The 20,836-nt window shown below is 42.4% G+C and overlaps 1 pseudogene; it reads right to left on the bottom strand.

Moving 5' to 3' along the window:
• Positions 1-14,030: 14,030 nt before the first annotated feature.
• LOC110212966 (actin, cytoplasmic 1 pseudogene) lies at positions 14,031-15,210 on the bottom strand (annotated as a pseudogene).
• Positions 15,211-20,836: the final 5,626 nt, after the last annotated feature.

Here is a 20,836-nt window from a genome sequence, read left to right as displayed (position 1 = left end):
GCAGAATTATAGAATGTCAGAATTGCAAGGGACTGCAACAGTAATCTCCTCTACACCATATGGGATAAGAGGCCGCCATCTTCTGTTTAGTGACTTCCAGTGATGGGGAACTTGATTATCTCATTAGCCAATTCATTCAACCTTTGAAAAGCTCTCAGTCTCAGGAAGCTGTTTGATTTGTTGTGAGCAAAACTCTGCCTCTGGAAGTGTCGTTCACTGGTCCCAGTTCTGCCCTCTAGAGTCAAATGGAACTTGGGCTTTGGAGCTAGCATGGAGGCATTTGTCTAGAGTTAAGCTGTCAGGAAGGGGAATGGTTGAAATGAAGGCTGGGCTATGTTGGGGTTTGGATCAACCCCTCAACATTGAGCTTGTGGAGAACTTTTTTGATCCCAAAGAATCAGAATGAATATTTACTATGGAGAAAAAGTTGAGAGGAAGAGGGGAGCAAAATCTTGAAGCTCCAACTTTAGGATGGCATGGAACCTTCCCAGAAGTATATGGAGTCTGAACGGAAACATGGGCATTTTTCCCTTCTTTACCCACCTCCCAAGCATTCATTAGCATCTGGGACAACTGCCCAGAGAGACTTAACACATCTGTGAGCTTGTGGCAAAAGGGAAAAGTTCCAAATTCATTAAGTGCTTTGGAATCTAGGGCTGGGGCAACGTAAACAAATATCAAACACAGGAAAACCAAATTGCTCAGGAAAGAAAAATTTCTGCCTTTTGGAGGATGGATTGAGAAGGTGCACGGGATCATCAGATTTAGGGCTGGAAGGGATTTATGCAGGCCAAATATACTTGATCACCACTATTCCCCTTTAACTACGAGGGAGGAAAATGCCCAAAGAGAGATGAGGATCTTAGATTTAGAGCTAGATATCAGAGGTGACCTATGTGAGCCAGAGTAGGATATAGAGGCCCAAGGGGTCACGTGGCTGGTTGAGGTTGTGCAGGTAGTGAGTATCAGGGTAGAACCTTTCCCCCTATACTAGTCAGGCATGTGCAATCTGAACTCTGTCAGCATCCATTTATAATTACAGGCATTTTCCTGAATGATTATAAGCCAATAAAATCTTTTATCTAATCTACTTCCACAACTCATAGAAAGACAACACTGATGGGGAATCTTTAGAGACCCTCCCACACTCTACCTAGAATAAACAAAGGGAAACCCCTATGGTCCCAATTCCACGGGATGAGCATGAAAGGATTTACTGCCAAAATTCCAGTGGATCTGATCTCAGGGATTCAAGAATTCCCTCCGTGATATAGATTGTACCCCATCCAATCCTGCTGCCTGCCTATCCTGTGGAACTCTTGCTCATGTGCTCCCAAAAGTTCATCATGGGACATGTGAAAACCTTCATTGTTTTCTCTCAATGTTGCCAGGGTACCAGGGGAGCACTCTGGCTGTCTACCTGTCTTCGTTTTTTCTTGCTGCGTGATCAGGCTACCTTCTCTTCCTGTCCAGCAGCAACTCGATGATGACTTTTATGTCCGCTCTTCTTTGGAGTTTCTGTTGCAGTCTGTTCACACCCACCATGAGACTCTCCACTGCCCATGTGGTCCCCATCTTGAGTCCCTCTGAGGCAGTGGTGTTCCATGTCATGCCGTCATATGAATTTGGCAAACTGTATGTATTGAAAGAATGGGTTTTTGCTTCCATGGGAAGGGAGGTAAAGGTCAGGAAAAGAGCTCTACAATTTCTAGAAAGCAATTCAATTTGCCCTCTGCCTCCTATTCATGTCAAGGACTAATGGGGGAGGGGTAGGAGCCCAAAGTGGGGCCATGAAATTAAGTTCCAAGTCACAGTTCCTAAATAGCACCAAAATGTTGCCCTCTGACTTTCTGCCTCAGTTTCACAACCATTGGTGCTGATGGATTCTCAGGACTGCTTTACATATGACATCTGGAATTATTTTCCCGAGGTTCAAGTACCATCAGTTGAGGCTTGGGCCTGGTGTAGCATGCTTTTGTCATTCTTATGCTGACATATGATTGGTGGGGATGCTAATGTGTTTACTTTTGACAACAAAATACTTTATGGTCTCAAAGTGCATTACATACATGGTCTCTTTTGATACTCATAGCAACTCTGGAAAGGAGGTAGTATTGTTATCCTCATTTTACAGATAAAAAAACTGAGGCTGAGTCAAGAGGTTAAGTGACTTACCCAGGGTCCCACATCTACTAAGTATCTGAGGCAGAATTTGAACTCAGTTTTTCTTGACCATCGAGCTGCCTCTGGACAGCTCAATCCCAGTCTTCTGACTTCAAAGCTTGGGCATTTTCCCAGGCAGCAGAATGCTTCTCCTACCAATCCAATCTCCATGTGGTCTGAGCTTACCCAAACAAGACCTTTCTTCACCACTTATTGAAAATGTTTCTGTCTCCATGATAACAAAGGAACTGTTAAGTCTATTGGGTGAAAGAAAGCAATCGCTGTTGTGATTTGATGCTGTGTCGACTGCCAAGATACGATTAGGAGAGACACTGTTTTCCAGAGCTAATGCCCAGCAAGCAGGCTGTGCTCTGAGCTTAGCATACCAACAGTCCTTTGCACTCACCCTCTCGATGAACACTGCTGCAACTAAATCACGGTCCCTGAGCTTGGGCCAGTATCAGCAGGCCCAGACACGAAGCCCTGCTATGAATGGACTTTTTGTCACTACACAAACTTGCCTCACTGTTGTTACATTACACTGTTGGACTGTTTGTCTAGCCACACAAAAGTGGGTCCCCCCACCAGGGGCAGGCCCCCAGGACATGTGTCTAATCTGCCTCCTTGCTTGCTAGCTGTTTTCCTCACTTTGAAATTCTGTTTGATTCCTGACTCTCCTATCTCTAGCCTGCTTTGTGTGGCTCTGGCCATCCACATGTTAGAGGCTGGTTTGGTCCAGTTGACAAGACTAATGAGCCAGTTCATTGAGTATCTGGATTCATCATTTTTTCAATCATTTGCTTTGACTCAGTATAAAGCTGTGAAGCCTTCTGAGAATTTAAAATGGAGAAAAGATAGAATTGGTCACATTGCTTTAAAGTGGACCTGATTTCCTATAGTCTTTCAACACATGGTGATTGTTATGGTTGAGTTAAAGCTGACAGAGAAAAGAGTTTCCTTTAAATCAATTAAAGAGACTTGAAATTTGTATGAAAAATGGATAACTCTTTCTTGAAAAACCACATACCTTTTTGCAAAACATCAATGGTAAAATACCTGAATCTACATTGAAGGAAGGCACTAGCACAGGGCAGGGAGAAGGAGGTGGGTGGAGGGAGGGAGAGAGAGAGAGAGGAGAGAGAAGAGAGAGAGAGAGAGAGAGAGAGAGAGAGAGAGAGAGAGAGAGAATCAACAGGATAGAGATAGAGCACAGAAGGAAAGAAAAGAAAAAACCTACAAGCAAATTCCAAACTGTCCCCCTTCCAAATGACTTTCATATGTATAGGACAGAGAACCCAGAGCAAGCGAATGGCAAGGGAGATAATAGACACATTATGTAACTGGGCTGACTGAGGACAGGCCAAAACTGGAAACAGACATGGAACCATTGAGAGGCAGAAAGTTTATACAAGTGATAGACACAACAGGATGGAAGGAAGTTAGCCAAGATGGGTCAAGGCGGATATTGTGTCTGAAGAGAGAAGGAATGTCACATAATAGATAAGCTGGCAAGGGGACAAAGTATGCTCCAATGGAAAAGAGATAAAAAGAGCATAGGATAGCTCAGAGGAATGGCTACCACCCATCTGGGTCAGATAAGGAGGCAGCTGAGAGTGTTTATGCAGATAAGGGAAACCAAGGACATGGTAGTTTAATCTATGGTTGCCTTTGGATTATTTCATGCTCATTGGGAGGAGAGTAAATGCTTTGGTTAGAGCATCATAGGATGTGGTTAGAAAAGAGGCAGTGTGGTATAGTGGGTAGAGTGTTGAACTCAGAGGCAGAAAGACTGGTTTAAATCCTGCTTCTGACACTAAATTGTTTTGTGACCTTGGACAAGTAACTTTCCCCTCTCTGGGGCTCAGTTTTCTCATGTGTAGGAGAAATAATGAACACCTGCAGTACTTTCCCCAGAGTTGTGATGCATATCAGGTGTAAGCCTTAAGGCCCTATATAGACATGTCTGTGATTCTAATTATTATATCATTGCAGGGAGATAGTGGACCATGTGCTTTAGAGATCAGGGCTGGCCCAGAGAATAAGTACCCTGGGAAAAGAGCTCCAAGAAGTGCCAGAAGGGTCCAGGACAGACCGGCAATAGATAAGGTCATTCTTTCTTTAGAGTAGTCAGGGATCTCCAACCATTTGGTGAGCTCAGCCACCAATTTTCATTAATGAATAACCGTGTGACCTTGGAACATGTGCTGTGACTTTCACTGTCAAAAGCGGAGCAGTAGACAACTTCTTGACTGGCCTTCATGGCAATTTCATCCTTCAGAGGGTTGAGGCACCAACAGAGGGACATTCCATCCTGGGAAACCTGGGAGGAAGCGGCCACCCTTTCTAAAATTCGTGATACAATAAATGAAGAAATCCAGGCATAGTCGGGTACCCTATGTTTGGAGAAAACAGGTTTTGAAGATCTCAGAGGGAAAGTAAGTAGGATCCCATGGAGTAAAATCTTACACAAGATGTCAGTCCAGAAACGATGGGAGACACTCAAGGTTGAAATTCTAAAGACTCTTTTTTAAAGAGGGGAAAAGCCAATACGTTAAAAATATATCTGCAATGTATGCCACTTGGGGATCTCCTAGCTCTGCAAAGGAATGGGCAGGGGCATCCAATCATATCTCTCCTTTCACGTCTGGCTTGTTCATTGTAATCTCCCAACATTCACTTTTGCTTTTGGCCGGATGTGGTTCTTTCTATTTACTTTGCCGTAACCATTGTGTCCTCTTCTCCTGGCTTACTTCACTCTGCCTCAGTTCTTGTGGATCTCTCTATACTTGCCTGTATTCATCGCCTTCATCATTTCTTCATCATTTCTTACAGTACAGCCACATTGCATTGCATTTTTGTAACCCAACTTTTTTCAGTTATCTCCCAGTTGATGGGTATCTACTTTGTTTCCAATTCATTGCTATCACAAAAAGTGGATGCTAGAAATACTTTGGTGTCAATGAGGACTTCTAATCAGTGGCTTCCTTGGGATAAGAACCCAATGATGTAATTTCTAGGTCAAAGGATACAGATGTTTCAGTCACTTTGTATAATTCCAAATTGCTTTCCAAAATGGTCATGGTGATTCACAACCCCACAAACAATGCAGCAGTGGGTCTATCTTCCTACAAACCCGATAATATTGACCAATCCCATCTTTGGTCAGTTTTGCCAGTTTGTAGGGTATGAAGTGAAACCTGAGGATTATCTGGATTTGCATTTCTCTTAGTATTCATGGTCTGGAATGTTCTTTCCTGCTATAATTAACAATTTGAAATTTTTCTTAGACAATATGCAAATATCTATGCACATGATATATACATGACAGATTGGAGGTAATCTCAGAGGGAAGGCACTATCATTAAGGAGGACAAGGACAGGATTCTTGCAGAAGGTGGGAGTTTAACTGTGACTTTTAGGAGGCCAGGGAAACCAGGAGACAAAGATGGAGAGGGAGACAATTCTGGATATGGGGTATGGCCATTGGAAATTCTTAGAGATGGGAGATGAAGTATGTTTTGTAAGGAATAATAGCAAAGAAGTCAGTGTCAGTGGGTGACAGAGCATATAGAGAAGGGTTCAAGATGGCTAGAAAGGTAGGAAAGAGCTAGTTTGCGAAGAGTTTTGAAAGCCACACAGTATTTAATATTTGATCATAGAGGTGATAAGGCAACCACTGGAGGTTTTTTTTTTTAAATAGACGAGTAACATTGTTTGCCCCACGCTTTAGGAAGATCACTTTGATATCTGAGTTGAGGATGGACTGAAGTGGGGAAGACATTTGTAGAAGGTAGACTAACCAGTAGGCTGTTGCAATAGTCCAGGCATGACATGATGAGAGTCTGCACCAGGAAAGCAGCACTGTCAGAGGAGAGAAGGAGTATAGAAGAGAGATGTTTCAAGGTATTGAAGGACTTGGCAACAAGTTGGCTATGGGAGGGGCGAGAATGAGGAGTAAAGAATGGCATTCAGGACATGAGCTTGGGTCACTAGGGGCATAGTGGCATCCTTGACAGTAATAAGGAAATTAGGAAGAGGAGAAGGTTTGGACAGTAGGGAGAACCATGAACTTGGTTTGGTACATGTTGAATTTAAGATGTCTTTGGTACATCCAGTTCGAGATGCCCATGAGGCAGATAGGGATGTAAGTCCAGAGGTCAAGAGAGAGGTTAAGGCTGGATAAGTGCATCTGAAAATCACCAGCATAGAGATGATAATTGATCCATGGAAGCTGAAGAGCACCAACCAAAATAGTTTAAAGGGAGAAGAAAAGAGGGAAGAACCTTGGGTGACACCCATGATTATCAGATACAACCTGGATGAAGTTCCCACAAAGGAGACTGAGAAGGAGTCAGATAAGTAGAAGGAGAATCAGAAGGAAGGTGGGTCATGATAACCTAGAGAGAAGAGATGATCAAGAAGGGGATGGTTGACAGTGTCAAAGGCTGCAGAGAAGTCAAGAAGGGTAAAAGTGGGGAAAAGATCATTAGATTTGGTAAGCAAGATATCATCAGTAACTTTGGAAAGCGCACTGTAGTGCACTGAGGAGGTCAGGAGCCAGACTATGAGGGTTAGAAGAGAGGAAGAGGAAAGGAAATGGACACATTGACTCTAGATATCTTTCTCAAAAGGGAGAATAAATATGGGATAATAGCTAGCAGAGATGGACAGATCAAGTAAGGGTTTTTTTTTAAATTAAGGATTAGGGAGATATGTTTGTAGGCAGGTTGAAAGTAGTCACTACACAGGGAAGATCGAAATTTTTTTTGTTGTGTGACCCTGGGAAAGTCACTTAACCTCTCAATGCCCTAGGCACCTCTCCAGGACTTTAAGTGGCAGAGATGGTACCAAACTGCATTCATTGGTAGTGGGTATTTCCTCATCCAAGAGTTTCCCATGCCCTTGAAATCATAGATCCCTTTTGTGAAAGGAGGGTCAAAGAAGGAATAAGACCTAGATTTTGAGGTAGGAGAGATGATGATAACTGACTGCTCGGTTCTCATTGTCCTTGCTTCCTCTGCAATGGGGAATGACCTTGGTGCTGAAGATGACAAAAAAATGACAGGGAATAGCATGATACTCGAGATAAATATGCAGATAGTAAAACAGCAGCCTACCAACCTTTGACAACCTGAAGTCATCTGGCCCAAAGGATCTACATTCTTAGAAGCTGAAAGAGCTGCCAGGTAGGATTGCTGAGCTACTGTTGGTGGCAAATAAAGGATCATGGAGAACTCAAGAGGTGCCACAAGGCTGGGGAAGGGCAAAAGCTGTCCCAATTTTTGAAAAACAGGAGAACAGAGGGAACTTGACTGATTTATGAACAATCTTTGGAATGGATGATTAACATCTAGAAAGGGAAGCAGTGGTTACACACAATCTGCACGGCTTCATTGAGAACAGTTCATGCCAGACTCACCTCATTTTCTTTTTGCACAGCAGTACTAAAGTACTAGCCAAAGGATAGGGTGCAGTGTGTGAAGCGTACCTCTATTTTAGCAAAGCTTTTGAAAATGTATCTTATGCTATTCTTGTGGAGATGGAGAGGTATAGATTAGATGATAATACTGTCAAATGGATTCATAACTATTTGAGTGGCTGAACGCAGAGAACAGTGCTAATGGTTCGGGGGTCTCCAGGAGGAGTACCCCAGAGATTGGTGCTTGCTCCTACCCTCTTCAACATTTTTATCAGTGATTTGGATAAAGGCACACATGGCATACTCTTCAAAATTTCAGATTACACAAAGTTAGGAAGGATAGATAACCTACTGGATGAGTGTCAGGATTCAAAGGATCCTTGAAAGGCAAGAGCCTGAATCTAATAAGATGAAATTCAAAAGGGGTAAGTTAAGTCTTATATTTTAAATCAACTTCATAAGTATAAGATGGGAGGAGGCACAGAAAGACAGTAATTGTTCTGAAAATGATCTGAGAGTTTTAGTGGAATCCATACTCAACATGAGTCAAAAGCACGGTGTGTCAAGGATGGGAAGGTAAGCCAAAAGCTCCCAAAGTGGTAGCACCCACAGACCACTGTTCTTCTTGTCACACAGCTCTCATAGCCATTACCCTTGGAAGCAACTCTTGAGAAGAAGGGGTCAGGCATCCCTACCAACTGCCATCGACAGAGCAGGCAAACCAGTTTAGCTGAACCAGCGAGGCACCCTGAAGGACAGGCAGAAAGCAGCATGTGTCATGAGATTCAACAAGTATTTATTATGTACTTATTATGTTCCAGGCATTAGGCTGGCTGAATGCTGCAGCTATAAACATGCTCCAAAAAGGGACTCCACTAATGTTTGGTGAATGAATGACTTTAATGGGGATTGAACTAGAGACCTTAGTTTCATCAGCAATATAATCTAACCAACCGAGTTAATATTCTACAGTAAGTGTGCCCCCTCTTTTAAGTACTGAGTTGCCTTCTATTCTATTTATGTGGATTCATTAAATCCAAGTTCAAGGGCAGAGTAAGATTCAGAAAAAAAACAGCATGCAATCACCTCTGCAGGCAGGAATCATCACCTTCCAAAGAGTAATGAGAGTAATTAGTAACTAAAGTTCTTTTAAATTATAATTTTGAATTCTTATGTGGGTAATTACTGAAAATTCCATTAATATTTAGCTTCATCATGTGCAATGATAATGATCTACTAATTTTCCAGCTGCTCCAATGCGTGGAGCAGATCCATATTAGGCAAAATGCCTGGAACAGTGATACAAATATTAGCTTCCAAAACTTTTAAATCATCAGCCTAGAGGACTGTCAGGAGAAGATGGATGTAAGGGCAGAAAACCTTTGGGGGGCTTCTAGGAAGAAAGCACCTCCCTGTTCAGAATTGGTTCCAAGAGATGGCACAGTCTCCATTAGCAGAAAGGTATTTATTGAACTTGATGAGCAAGCAAGTTCACTGGTTAACAGGGAGAAAGGTTCCACTGAGTGCTCTAGGCACCTCTTTCAGAAGTTGCAGATCAGCTGATCAGCACTGGTAGAGTTTTTCACTCAGGAGTTTGCTAAACCAATGAAATCACAAGTCCATTACCTATCTCTATACCTATGGTTTAATTCACCAGCTTCTTCAGAAGGCCGTTGAAGTCAATGGCTTTGGCATCAGGAGATATTCTGAAGTTTTGCTGTAACTTAGTTGATCCGAATGAATACTCTTGGAGACAGTTGGCCAAAGCCAATGTGGGATTTTGCAACTGAAATGTCATGTGACATGTCAAGTACCATGAAGTTCATTCATTTAAATGTTCATACACTTAGATAAGGAGTCAGGCATCTTAGAAATTTCATAATGTAAGGGTTTCAGGTCCTCATAACATGAATCAAAGGCCATTTAATTTAGTCACAGTTTATATTTCTTTCAACGCCAGAGATAAACTGAAAGCGCTAAGGATGTATTTAGATTATCCATTGAAGCGAGATATTTGTCTCTATAACTCCATGAGTTTAATCTTGCTCCAGACAAATAAGAGCTGTATGACCCTGCGCATATTCTGCAAGTTCTCTATGCCTCAGTAATCAGTATAATGGGAATTATAATAGCATTTATGTCACAAGGTTGTTGTAAGGATCCAATGAGAAGTCATGTATATAAATCACTTTGTAAAGCTTAAAGTGCTACGTAAATGCCAACTATTGTTGTTTTTATTTCACTTTTTTTCTGTTGCTATGGGGTTTCAATATGAATGGTCTTTGGACAAGTTGATAGCCTGTTCTTGTTGCCAGATATTTATAGGCTATTTTGAGGTAGATTTTTAAAAACACTACTTTCTATAGTTAAACAAAAGTATTGGGACATAAATTTCTCCTCTGTAGGTTCACTGAAAGCATCCTTGGTAGCACCCCAGGGGTACACAGGACAATAGAACACACCTCATTCCGGTCCCACGCGATCTCCTCAGATCTCTATATTGGAAAGCAGCTTTTCATTCCATTTAGCTTGGAGTGAGAATTGAGCATGGTTTGGGTACTTAGGTATTTAGCATCTATTAAAATAATCTTGTTCTTAAATTTTATTAATCAGTGTTATATCCATTTTATGCTGGTCCAGTTCTTGTATAGTCTATTAATTGAGCTCTCTAGAGTATTTTAAGGTCTGTATTTGTAGTATGGGAATTTATCTTCTGTCAGTTCATAAAAGACATCAAGCTTCCGAGGTGTAATTCTAGCCACTAGGTTATGTAGGTGCTAAACTTTTACAGCTAATGGTAATGTGTAGCTCAATCTCTTGTCTTTCCTCACATATTAATACACTGATCACTAAGTCTTCCCTCCTTAATGATAACTTTGCTCTAGTTTCTGGTGGCAAAGACCTGGTCTTGAATCACCATCCTAAATGCCTCCATTTCCTAAAGCAGATCCCCATAACAGCCACTTGTTTGATGCTTTTTTTGTCAACCTATTATCGACTGAGTTTATGAGGTTGTTGCCCATGAAGGACTCTAACTCCATTCTTAGAGTTTACTCACTTATTTCTGAGCCTGCATCTGGAGGTAAGTCACTTTCATCTACATTTGACAAATCCAATGAATCTGTTATCAAAATTTACGCTTACTTGGTGAAAGGGTGTATGATTATTCCAAAAGTATTTAATGATGATGATTTATATAGTGCTTCAATGTTTGCTAAGCACCTCATATGTATTATTTGATTTGATTTTCATGACTATCCTGTGAAATAGGTACTATTCCTCATCTTGTAGATGAGAAAGTTGAGGTTGAGTGAGGGTGTGATTTGCCCAGGGTCACACAGCCAGTAAATGACTGAGGAAGGATTCCGAGTCAGGTCTTCTCTGACTACTGGCCCAACTCGCTACCCACCACATTACCTAGGTGACTATTTGTGTGTATGTATATGTGTGCTTTGGCTATCCATCCAATAATCTATGAATATTATTAATCAAAGTTGCTGTGAGAATCAAAGGAGACACTACTTGTAAAACATTTAGCATCGTGCCTGGTGCTGTACAAATTCACATTCTCTGCCCTCTCTTCCCTTCCTGTTCCTCCTTTTGGGGAAAGAAGTGTTATTCTTTCCCAAATTGCCTTAGGTTGATGGGCCCTATGACTTGTTAACTTTATAGAATTTTAGTTAGAATATGTTCTAAATCTGTTGCAGTCTATTTCACAATTCCAAAGATGTACACTTCTTGACGACAGATAAGGAAATACATTGGCCCTTCCCACTTCCATTCTAGTTGTGTCTTGGGTGCTATAGCAGGACAAAAAGGCCAACCCGGCAAAACTAGGAGAAATGTAGAAGCTACAGTGATGCCCCTCTAGATCTTGTACAAGGACATTTGTGCTGGTTATTAGAGCTACTGAAAAGCGGAGAGGTTTCCCATGGAACTAGAGAGGATAACCAAGGTACAGCATCCTCTGGTGAGGGCTGGGGGAGCAAGAAAATGGAAAGTCTGAGAGGAAGAAGTCTATGGGAGGGACAATAGAAATGGGAAAGCAGAACATTTTATTCCGTAAGTTAGAAATAAAAGAAATTAAAAAAAAGAAATCGGGTTCCCATGCTTCTAAGATTCAGGCCTTAAGAATGTGGATGTGAGCAGATGGCTTTAAACTGAAGCTGAATGGAAGGGGAGGATGCCGCTTGCACACAAATCCTGAATTGTAAGAGACGGAGGAGTAGGTACAGCATCAGAGGACACTAATGCAGGTGTCAGAAATTTACAGTAGATGCCACTCAGGAATAAAGGTGGTGAATCCTTCGGGCCGTCGAGGTCTAGACACACTTTATCAGAGGGAGGGGGGAGTTCTGCTGTACTCTGGCCTGGTCAGACCACATCTAGAGCATTATGATCAGTTCAGAAGTATCACTTCAGGAATTTAATCACCAGGGAAGCTCATGTTGTTGTTCAGTCACATTTCACTTGTGTCTGACTCTCTGGGACCCCATTTGTGATTTTCTTGGCAAAGATACTGGAGTGGTTTGCTATTTCCTTTTCCAGCTCATTTTACAAATGAGGAGCTGAAGCAGATAGGGTTAAGTGATTTGCCCAGAGTCACATAGCTGGTAAGTGTCTGAGGCCAGATTTGAACTCATGAAGATGAGTTTTCCTGACTCCATAGCTTGGCAGCTAATCACCTGCTCAACACCTTAATCCTGTTCAATGGTGAGACCTAGACTCTATGAGTTACATGCTCATCCCTAGTGATTATGTGCTATTCCAACACCCATGTAACATTGAGCTGTCTTTGGCAGTCCCACGTAGCATTGAGCTGTCTTTGGCGGTCCTGTGTGACATTGAGCTGTCTGTGGCTTTCAGAGAGCTGGCTACCTCTGGTCCTTAGCTCTGCCTCAGTGTGGTTGGCCAAGCACATCTCATTGGGCTGAGGGATTCATCCAATCAGATCCTTATGGCTCAGCCTCCATCCTATTTAAAAACAAACCAACAAACCAACAACCCAGCCTCTGCTCCTCTTCCCATCCGGCTGCATTACAGTTGAAGTCATGTGCACAAACTGTACACGGCTCTTTAAAGGAAATAGTAAAAAGCAGTTGAGACATGTTGGGCTTGGGAGTCAATAAGATCTGAGTTCAAAAACTGCCTCAGACACTAGCTATCTGACCCCAGGCACATCCCTTAACCTCTGTCTGCCTCAGTTTTCTCTTCTGTAAAATGGGGCTAAGAATACCACCTACCTCCCAGAGTTGCTATGAGAATCAAATGAGACGATACTTGTAAAGTACTATGCAAACCTTCAAGTGCTATACCAATGCTAGCTATTACATGACGAAGGAAAAAGCCCAATACATGAAAGGCCCCAGGCACCCACGGCCCTTCTTGCCAAAAGCCCTTTTGGTTCAGTCAGCAAACCAGGACCTAAGAGGTCAAAGAATCAAAGTTTTAGGGCTTAGGGGCAAATCTCTACCTTGTGGATCGGGGAGGGGGAAGGTGAAAGGCTGTGGCTGCTCTTGGAGTCACGTGGCTAGGCCGGATGAGACACTGGTCAGCTCCCTTCACCATTGCTTTTCTGCTGCCTCAGTTTAGGTCCACAATTTATTCTGGCAATGCCTTCCACTTTTCATCCCGAGATTCACTTCCTGCCCCTTAGCCCGCTTATGCCCAATGGCCATAAGATTGATATGAAAGTCTTCAAAATTTAGTCAATACAATGTTTAGGGGGCAAAAAGCAAGTTGTCTCCATACTGATAACCATTCTTTCTGGGTCCTTTTTCCCCTGAAAGTCTCACCCACATGTTGGGCTCCATATTACTATCTCTGCTCACCCACTACCCCACCGAACTTCTTCTTTTTTCCTTTAACATGTGCACTTTTCTTTGAACAGTGTACAGGTAAAGCTCCTCCTTCCCCCAAGTACTGGCATCAATCTCATAGAACTCTCAGGGAGATTGTAAAGCCTTCATTCACATCTATGTTGGGGGCAGGGAGGGAATTTAGGGGGCCATTCATTATGGCTGACAAAAAAAAGGAACAAGTACACAGTTTTTTTAAAGGACTACATAATTTACGTGTAAAGCAGTGCTAGTACCCTCCCTCCTCCTCCTCCCCCCCTCCCCATCTGGAATTTTGTTACTTAGCTCTTTTGCTCTAGTAGAGGACAGCCTTCAGGAAGGCTTGTTAACTCTGTAACAATACATTATGCAATATTTGGAATAATTATGTTTAAAAATGTACAATCAGAGTTCTAAAGACACACTGTAGAATTTTGGGGATGTTTGCTTCCAGCATACTTAGACTGCTCATAACCTTCACTGGTCCAGTTTTTAAATCCTGAGTCAAGCCTAAAAAATAATAATAATAATAATAATAAAAACAAAATAAAATAAAATAAAAATAAAAAACAAATAAAGCCATGTTAATCTCATCTCTTTTTTTGGGGGGGGCGATTATCATGTCACAGCCTTTGACAAAAAAAAAAACCCACAAAATTTAAAAAAACAAAACACAAACAGTCCATTTAGGAGCATTTTCAGTGGACAACGGAGGGCCCAGATTTAACTTACTCCTGCTTGCTGATCCACATCTGCTGGAAGGTGGAAAGAGACACCAGGATGGAGCCTCCAATGCAGACAGAGTATATGTTCTCAGGTGGGGCAATGATCTGGACTCTCATCGTGCTGGGCGCTAGGGCTGTAATCTCCTGCATCCTGTCAGCGATGCTGAGGTAAGTGGTGGTACCATCAGACAATACAGTATTGGCATACAAACCCTTATGGATGTCAGCATCACACTTCATGACTGAGTTGAAGGTAGTTTCGTGGATTCCACTGGATTCCACGCCTAAGAAAGATGGCTGGAAGAGAGCTTCTGGGCATTGGAACCTCTCATTGCCGATGGTGATAACCTGACCATCAGGGAACTCATAGCTATTTTCCAGAGAGGAGCTAGATGCAGCAGTGGCCATCTCCTGCTGAAAGTCTAGGGCTTCTCCTTAATGTCACACACAATTTCCCTCTCAGCTGTGGGAGTGAACCTGTACCCTCTCTCGGTCAGGATCTTCGTGAGGTAGTCCATCTAATCACAGTCATCCAGATCCAGATGGAGAATGGCATGAGGAAGGGCATAACCTTCATAGATGGGCACAGTGTGGGTCACACCATCACCGGAGTCCACCACAATACCAGTGACACAACCAGAGGCATGCAGGAACAGCACGGCCTGGATGGCAATGTACACAGCTAGGGTGTTGAAGGTCTCAAACATAATCTGAGTCATCTTTTCTCTGTTGGTTTTGGGGTTCAGAGGGCTTCTATGAGCAGCACAGGGTGATATTCAGGAGCCACACAGAGCTCACTGTAGAAAGTCTGATGCCAGATCTTCTCCATGTCATCCCAGCTGGTGACAATACTGTGTTCAATGGGGTACTTCAGGGTCAGAATACTTCTCTTGCTCTGGGCCTCATCCCCCATGTCTTTCTGGCCCATCCCCACCATCACACCCTTATGTCTGGGGTGCCCAACAATGGATGAGAAGACAGCCCGAGGGGCATGGTCTCCTGCAAAGCCAGCTTTGCACATTCCAGAACCATTGTCAACAAGGAGAGTCGCAATATCATCGTCCATGGTGACCTTTGAAGTGGCAAGTTTAAACCCTTAAGAAAGAGAGAGAGAGAGAGAGAGAGAGAGAGAGAGAGAGAGAGAGAGAGAGAGAGGAGGTGCTGCACCTGGAAGGAGGGGGAGGCAAGTGCATGCTGGGTGGAAGAGTGCACAGCTACCTGCTTCTTTTCTTTGTCATTACAGTTGCAAAGCTCTTTGGGCAGGGCCACTTTTCATGATTCCTACCTGGGTTTCTCTGTTATGGGGAGGATGTTGACCAAGTAGTGCAGGCCTAGAAGAAGGGAGCCATGGTAGTGAGATGAATCGAGACCATGTTGTAGGACAAGAGAATTGGACATGTTTAAGCTGAAGTAGAAAAGTCCTGGTGGTAGGGCAAGGTGTTGGGTGTGTTTGGAGGGAGAGTCATTTTTAAGTATTTGAAGGAGGCTAGACATTCTGCTTGGTCCCAGTGAGCAGAACAATTAGACCCACCATACTGGCTACATTGAGAGCTGGTAGGATCCTTTACATTGGAGACTTTCCAATAGAGTCAAGATGTCCACTTGTTGGGATTTCTGTAGAGGAAATTTCTGTTGAGCTTCATCTCTGAAGTTTCTCCCAACTCCAAGATTGTGTGATTCAGTGACAAGAACAGAGTATGGGTCGTAAATCAAATAAACTAGAAGTATCAAAGTCTGGAGATAAACATGACTTCAGATATATCATCAAGACTTGGTGTGAGATAACACATACTGGAATTTGGACATAGAAAGACACAGTGTATTCAAAAGGAACCAGTTAGATAAAATGGTTGATGCAATATATCAAAAAGATATAATCCTCTGTGGAAATGCAAGACTTTAGGGTAAGTGTGGGGAAGTGTATAAAGATCAAAGGAGAGAGAAACAGTAAGGATATTGTGGTAGGAGTCGACCATAGACTTCTCAGCCAGGAGGAGGAACGGTTGATAATCAGATCACACATATAACACGGAAGTAGAATATGGTTGTGAGGAGAGACTTCAGAGCAGCTGATAAATTCTTGGCTTTCCTTGCTGATAATTTCCTCCATGAGAAATTAGAAGAGATGAGGATTCAGGTTTGAATTCTGAATTCTAAATATGAGCCAGAAAAATTTGGAGGAATTGGTAGTCAAAAGATATCTAACAAAAACATCCCTGGGATTTATTAATAATAATAACAGTGAACAATTATATATATATATATATATATATATATATACATATATATATATATATATATGTGTGTGTGTGTGTGTGTATGTGTGTGTGTGTGTGTGTGTGTATGTGTGTGTGTGTGTGTATGGTGTTAAAGACAAATAGAATATAATTTAATCCTCACAACAACTCAGGGAGGTAGGAGCTATTATTATTCCCATTTTGCAAATGAGGAAACTGAGTCATACAGAGATGAAATGACTTGTACAAAGTCACACCACACATAAGTGTCTGAGACTGGATTTGAACTCAGGTCTTCCTGATTTCAGATCCAGTCCTTTATGCTCTGTACTACCTAGCCACCCCAGGGAAGAATGCTAAAGACCATCTAGTCCAAGCCTGTGATTCAACTGCATTTCATTTTGCAATAAAGAAATAATATTATTTTAAATTAAGATTCATTCACACTTTTTTAAATTTGGTCATCATTTCTGCACTCACCCCTCCCCACTGCACCTTTTCCTCTAGAGTTAAAGCCTTCATTGAAACAAAGAAAACCAGTTAGGGAAATACAATAGATACAATGACCATGTCTGACAGAGTGTGCAGCATTTGGCCCCCATAGTTCCCCTCCTCTAGGGATCTTTATATGTCCCCTGGGACCAAAATTGGTTATCACAGTTACTCAGAGTACCATTTCTTCCTTTAAGCATTCTTTTCATTTACATGATTGTAGCTTCTGTACGGTTCTGGTTCTGTTTCCTTCACTTGACTGCAGTCGTCCATAATGTTTCTCTGAATTCTTGTGTTTGTCATTTCTTGCCAGATAACAATATTCCAGTACATACACTTACACACACCACAGCTTATTGAGTTATGCCTCCCGTTGATGGGCATCCACATTGTTTTCAGTCTTTTGCTACCACAAAAAGAGCTGTTATGAGTGTTGAGGTTTATGTGGATCTATTCTTTCTTTACACTGGGGGCTTATGGCCATGCTCAGGGAGGGGCAGTTCATTGCTCCTGTCAGTGCGGTGGATCAACACGGAAGCACTGGGAGGGTGGACACATTCTTTCCCTTTGGCTTCTGAAAATGAGAGGATGTTGGCTTCTGCTCACTGTAGATTCGGACGTCAATTCTGGTCCCAGACTTGTCCAGGAAACCTTGGCAGGAATACATGCTATGAGCCAGATGCAAAGAAAGAATGAAGAGTGAGAAAAGAAAGGTAAAGTGTTCCCTGGATACCTGAGGGGCTGTCACTGGTCAGGGTATATTACAAGCATGGAAAGAAGGACAGTCTTTAAGTCGATGGAACTGGTGACATATTGCCAATCAAGCATTGCAGAAGAGATGGAGCATAAAATATACTATTAAAAAGTATACTATTATTATGCTATACTATATAATTCTAAAGGAGTCATGATGGAAAATGTCCTCCATCTCCAGAGAGAGAACTGATGAACTCTGAGGTAGATGGAAGCACACTTTTTTTAAAACTTTCTTTATTTCTCGTGTGCGTGTGTGTGTGTGTGTCCTTTTGTAACATGGCTAATATAGAAGTAAGTTTTGGTTGATGTCACATGTACTGTTGATATAATATTGCTTGCCTTCAAGGGGTAGGGGAGGGAAGGGAAGGAGAACATTTGGAACACAAAATTTTTAAAAACAAATGTTACATTTTTTTACATGTAACTGGGAAATATTTAATGAAATGAACAAAAATGTATTAAAAAAGGAAACATTGCCTCCTTTCCTTCACCTCCCATCCATTCCTCAGAACCTAGAAATCTAGCTACCAATCCCCACTACTCAACTGACATCATGCTCCCAAGGTTACCAGTGATCTCTTATGTACTTAATCCAAAGGACTCTTCTCAGTTCTCATCCCTCTTGGCCACTCACTAGCATTTGACACTGTTGACAACCCCCTCCTCCATGACACTTGGTGCCTTGGCTTTTGTGACACCATTTTCTCCTACTGCTCCTCCTACTTGTATAGACTCTTGGCCTCTTTTGCTGGAAAATCCTCTTTCTGCCCAACAAATGTGGGCCTCCCCAAAGCTCTGTCCTAAGCCTCATCTTTCTCGAGTCTTCCTTTTGGTGATCTCACTAGTTCTCATGGGTCCAATCGTCATCTTTATGCAAATGACTCCCAAATCTTCATATCTAGCTGTCAGCTTTGTCATCTTCCACATGGCCAGTTGCCTACTGGACATCTCTATACGGCTATCCCATAGAAATTCCAAATTCTACATACCTCAGATAGTACGTGAGGGCAGTCAGGTAGCACAGCGGATAGAGCACTGGGCTTGGAATCAGGAAGACTCATCTTCACGAGTTCAAATCTGGTCTCAGACACCAGCTGTGTGACTCTGTGTAAGACACTTAACCCTGTCTGCCTCAGTTTCCTCATATGTAAAATGAGCTGGTGAAGGACATGGCAAACCATTTCAATATTTTTGCCAAGAAAACCCCAGATATGGTCATGAAAAGTTAGACATGAGTGAAACGACTCAACGACAACAACGCACCATATAGTACTCATTATATTTCCTTCCCAACCCCCAACTCTTCCCAATGTCTCCATTGCCGTTGATAGTACCATCATTCTATCATTGAGTCATCCTTGACACTTTCTTCTCCCTCAACTCCCCATATCCAGTCAGTCAATAAATCTTGTTGATCATGCCTCCAGAAGAGCTCTTATGGCCATCTCCTCTCTACAACCGATACTTTAGCTCGGTGCCTCTTATCTATCAAATGGATGTCATAATAATAGCACCTTCCTCCGAGGGATGTTGTGAAGATAAAATGAGGCCATATTTGTCCAAGAGGTGCTCTGCAAACCTTCAAGGTGCTGTAATAAATCTAGTTCCCATCTCCGTTGTTCTCACTGTCACCCCTTCCCGTGACTGTGGTAGGAGCTTGCTGATCGATGTCGTTGGTCCCCAGTCATCCTGCTTTTCACTCCATTCTCTACACAGCTGCTGAGCTGACAATCCTAAAACACATTCCAGATCCATCTAAAAAAAATTCAGTTGCTTCTTGCGCCTTCTGGGAGGAAACACAAAATCCTTAGCCTGGTATTTGGTTCCTACCAATTTTCCAAATCTTAACTTGCATTTTGTATGACTTCCTCTCCTGTGCTCTCTATTGTAGTCAAACTGGACTGCTACACATTTATTCCCCATGTACAACATTCCTTCCACCTGTGGCTGCCATGTTTTGGCACAAGTGGTCATCCATGTCTCGAACATCCTCATCCCTGTCCTGTAAACCCCCCCATTTCCATCAAAGCACAGTTCAGGTGCTACCTCCTCCAGGAAGCCCTTCTTGATCCTGCCAGTTATTACGACTCCCTCCCTCTTTAATTCTATTGTATTACTTTGCACATTAGCATTTCTCTTCTTATCTACATGTATCTGTCAGGGAGAATGTAAGCTTCTTGAGGGGAGAGGCTCCATGTTTATTTTTGTAACCCCTGTGTCTGGTATAGTGTGTAGCATACAGTTAGTGCTTAATAAATGCTTATCAAGGTGAATTGAATTGTATGGAAAGGAGGTGAGCTGGTCATGTAGTGGAAGTCAGCCCTAACAGATGGATGATAGCCTCGATGAGACACTGATAACCCTTTAAGTCAAGAGATTTCTAAGATGGTCCAAATTGGATGGGCCAACCCCCACAGAAGACTGACAAGAGGCAGGAAGCTAGCAATCTGCACTAATGGAGGGCATAATCACATGAAGGAGATCACAAATCCACTGATGCATCGGCTAGTAAATCAATAAAATTTATTTTATTGTTGTGAGCACTCTATCCCCTGTATCACCTAACTCCTCTGGGCATTTATAAACTAGCATTTAACAAGCACCTACTATGTGCCAGGCACTGTGATTATCCCTAGGGATAGAAAGAAAGACAAAAGAGGGTCCCTGCTCTTAAGGAACTCACAGTCTAAGGTAGTAAAAGCCAGAACCAGGAGTTCTGTATGGCATAGAATCACTAAGGACCCAAGCTCAGTCCTTCTGAGGGCAAGTCCAGGACTCTTCCCACTCTGTTTCTCACCAGTCCAGAATTGTAACTTCCTAAGAAAACTCAGTTTTACTTCCCATACCACCCTCCTAGCCCTTCCTGGGCAAAAGTGACAGCCTTTCTTTGAGATCAAAAGACCTGGCACATAGTAGGTGCTTAATAAGGGTCCTGGAAGGGTAGTATTAGTGACTCATTTACTAAGGGCTTCTAATCTTTACTAAGCAATTTCCCCACAATCACTGGGTCAAGTAGGCAGAGCTGGAATTATCTCCATTCTTCAGATGAATCTAGGAAAGCTAAGAAAAATTAAATGAATTGCCTAAGATAACTCAGTTACGATACCATAGGATAAACATTTATTAAGCACCTACTATGTGTCAGCCCTGGGCTAAGCAAGTGAAAGGCAGAGACTGGATTCCAACTTGGGGATCTCCTGATTCCAA

Source organism: Phascolarctos cinereus, unplaced genomic scaffold (assembly GCF_003287225.1).
Source record: "Phascolarctos cinereus isolate Bilbo 61053 unplaced genomic scaffold, phaCin_HiC Scaffold_5;HRSCAF=322, whole genome shotgun sequence".
Lineage (NCBI taxonomy): Eukaryota > Metazoa > Chordata > Mammalia > Diprotodontia > Phascolarctidae > Phascolarctos > Phascolarctos cinereus.
Note: the sequence above shows the minus strand (reverse complement) of the source record. Positions and strands in the feature narration are given on the sequence as shown.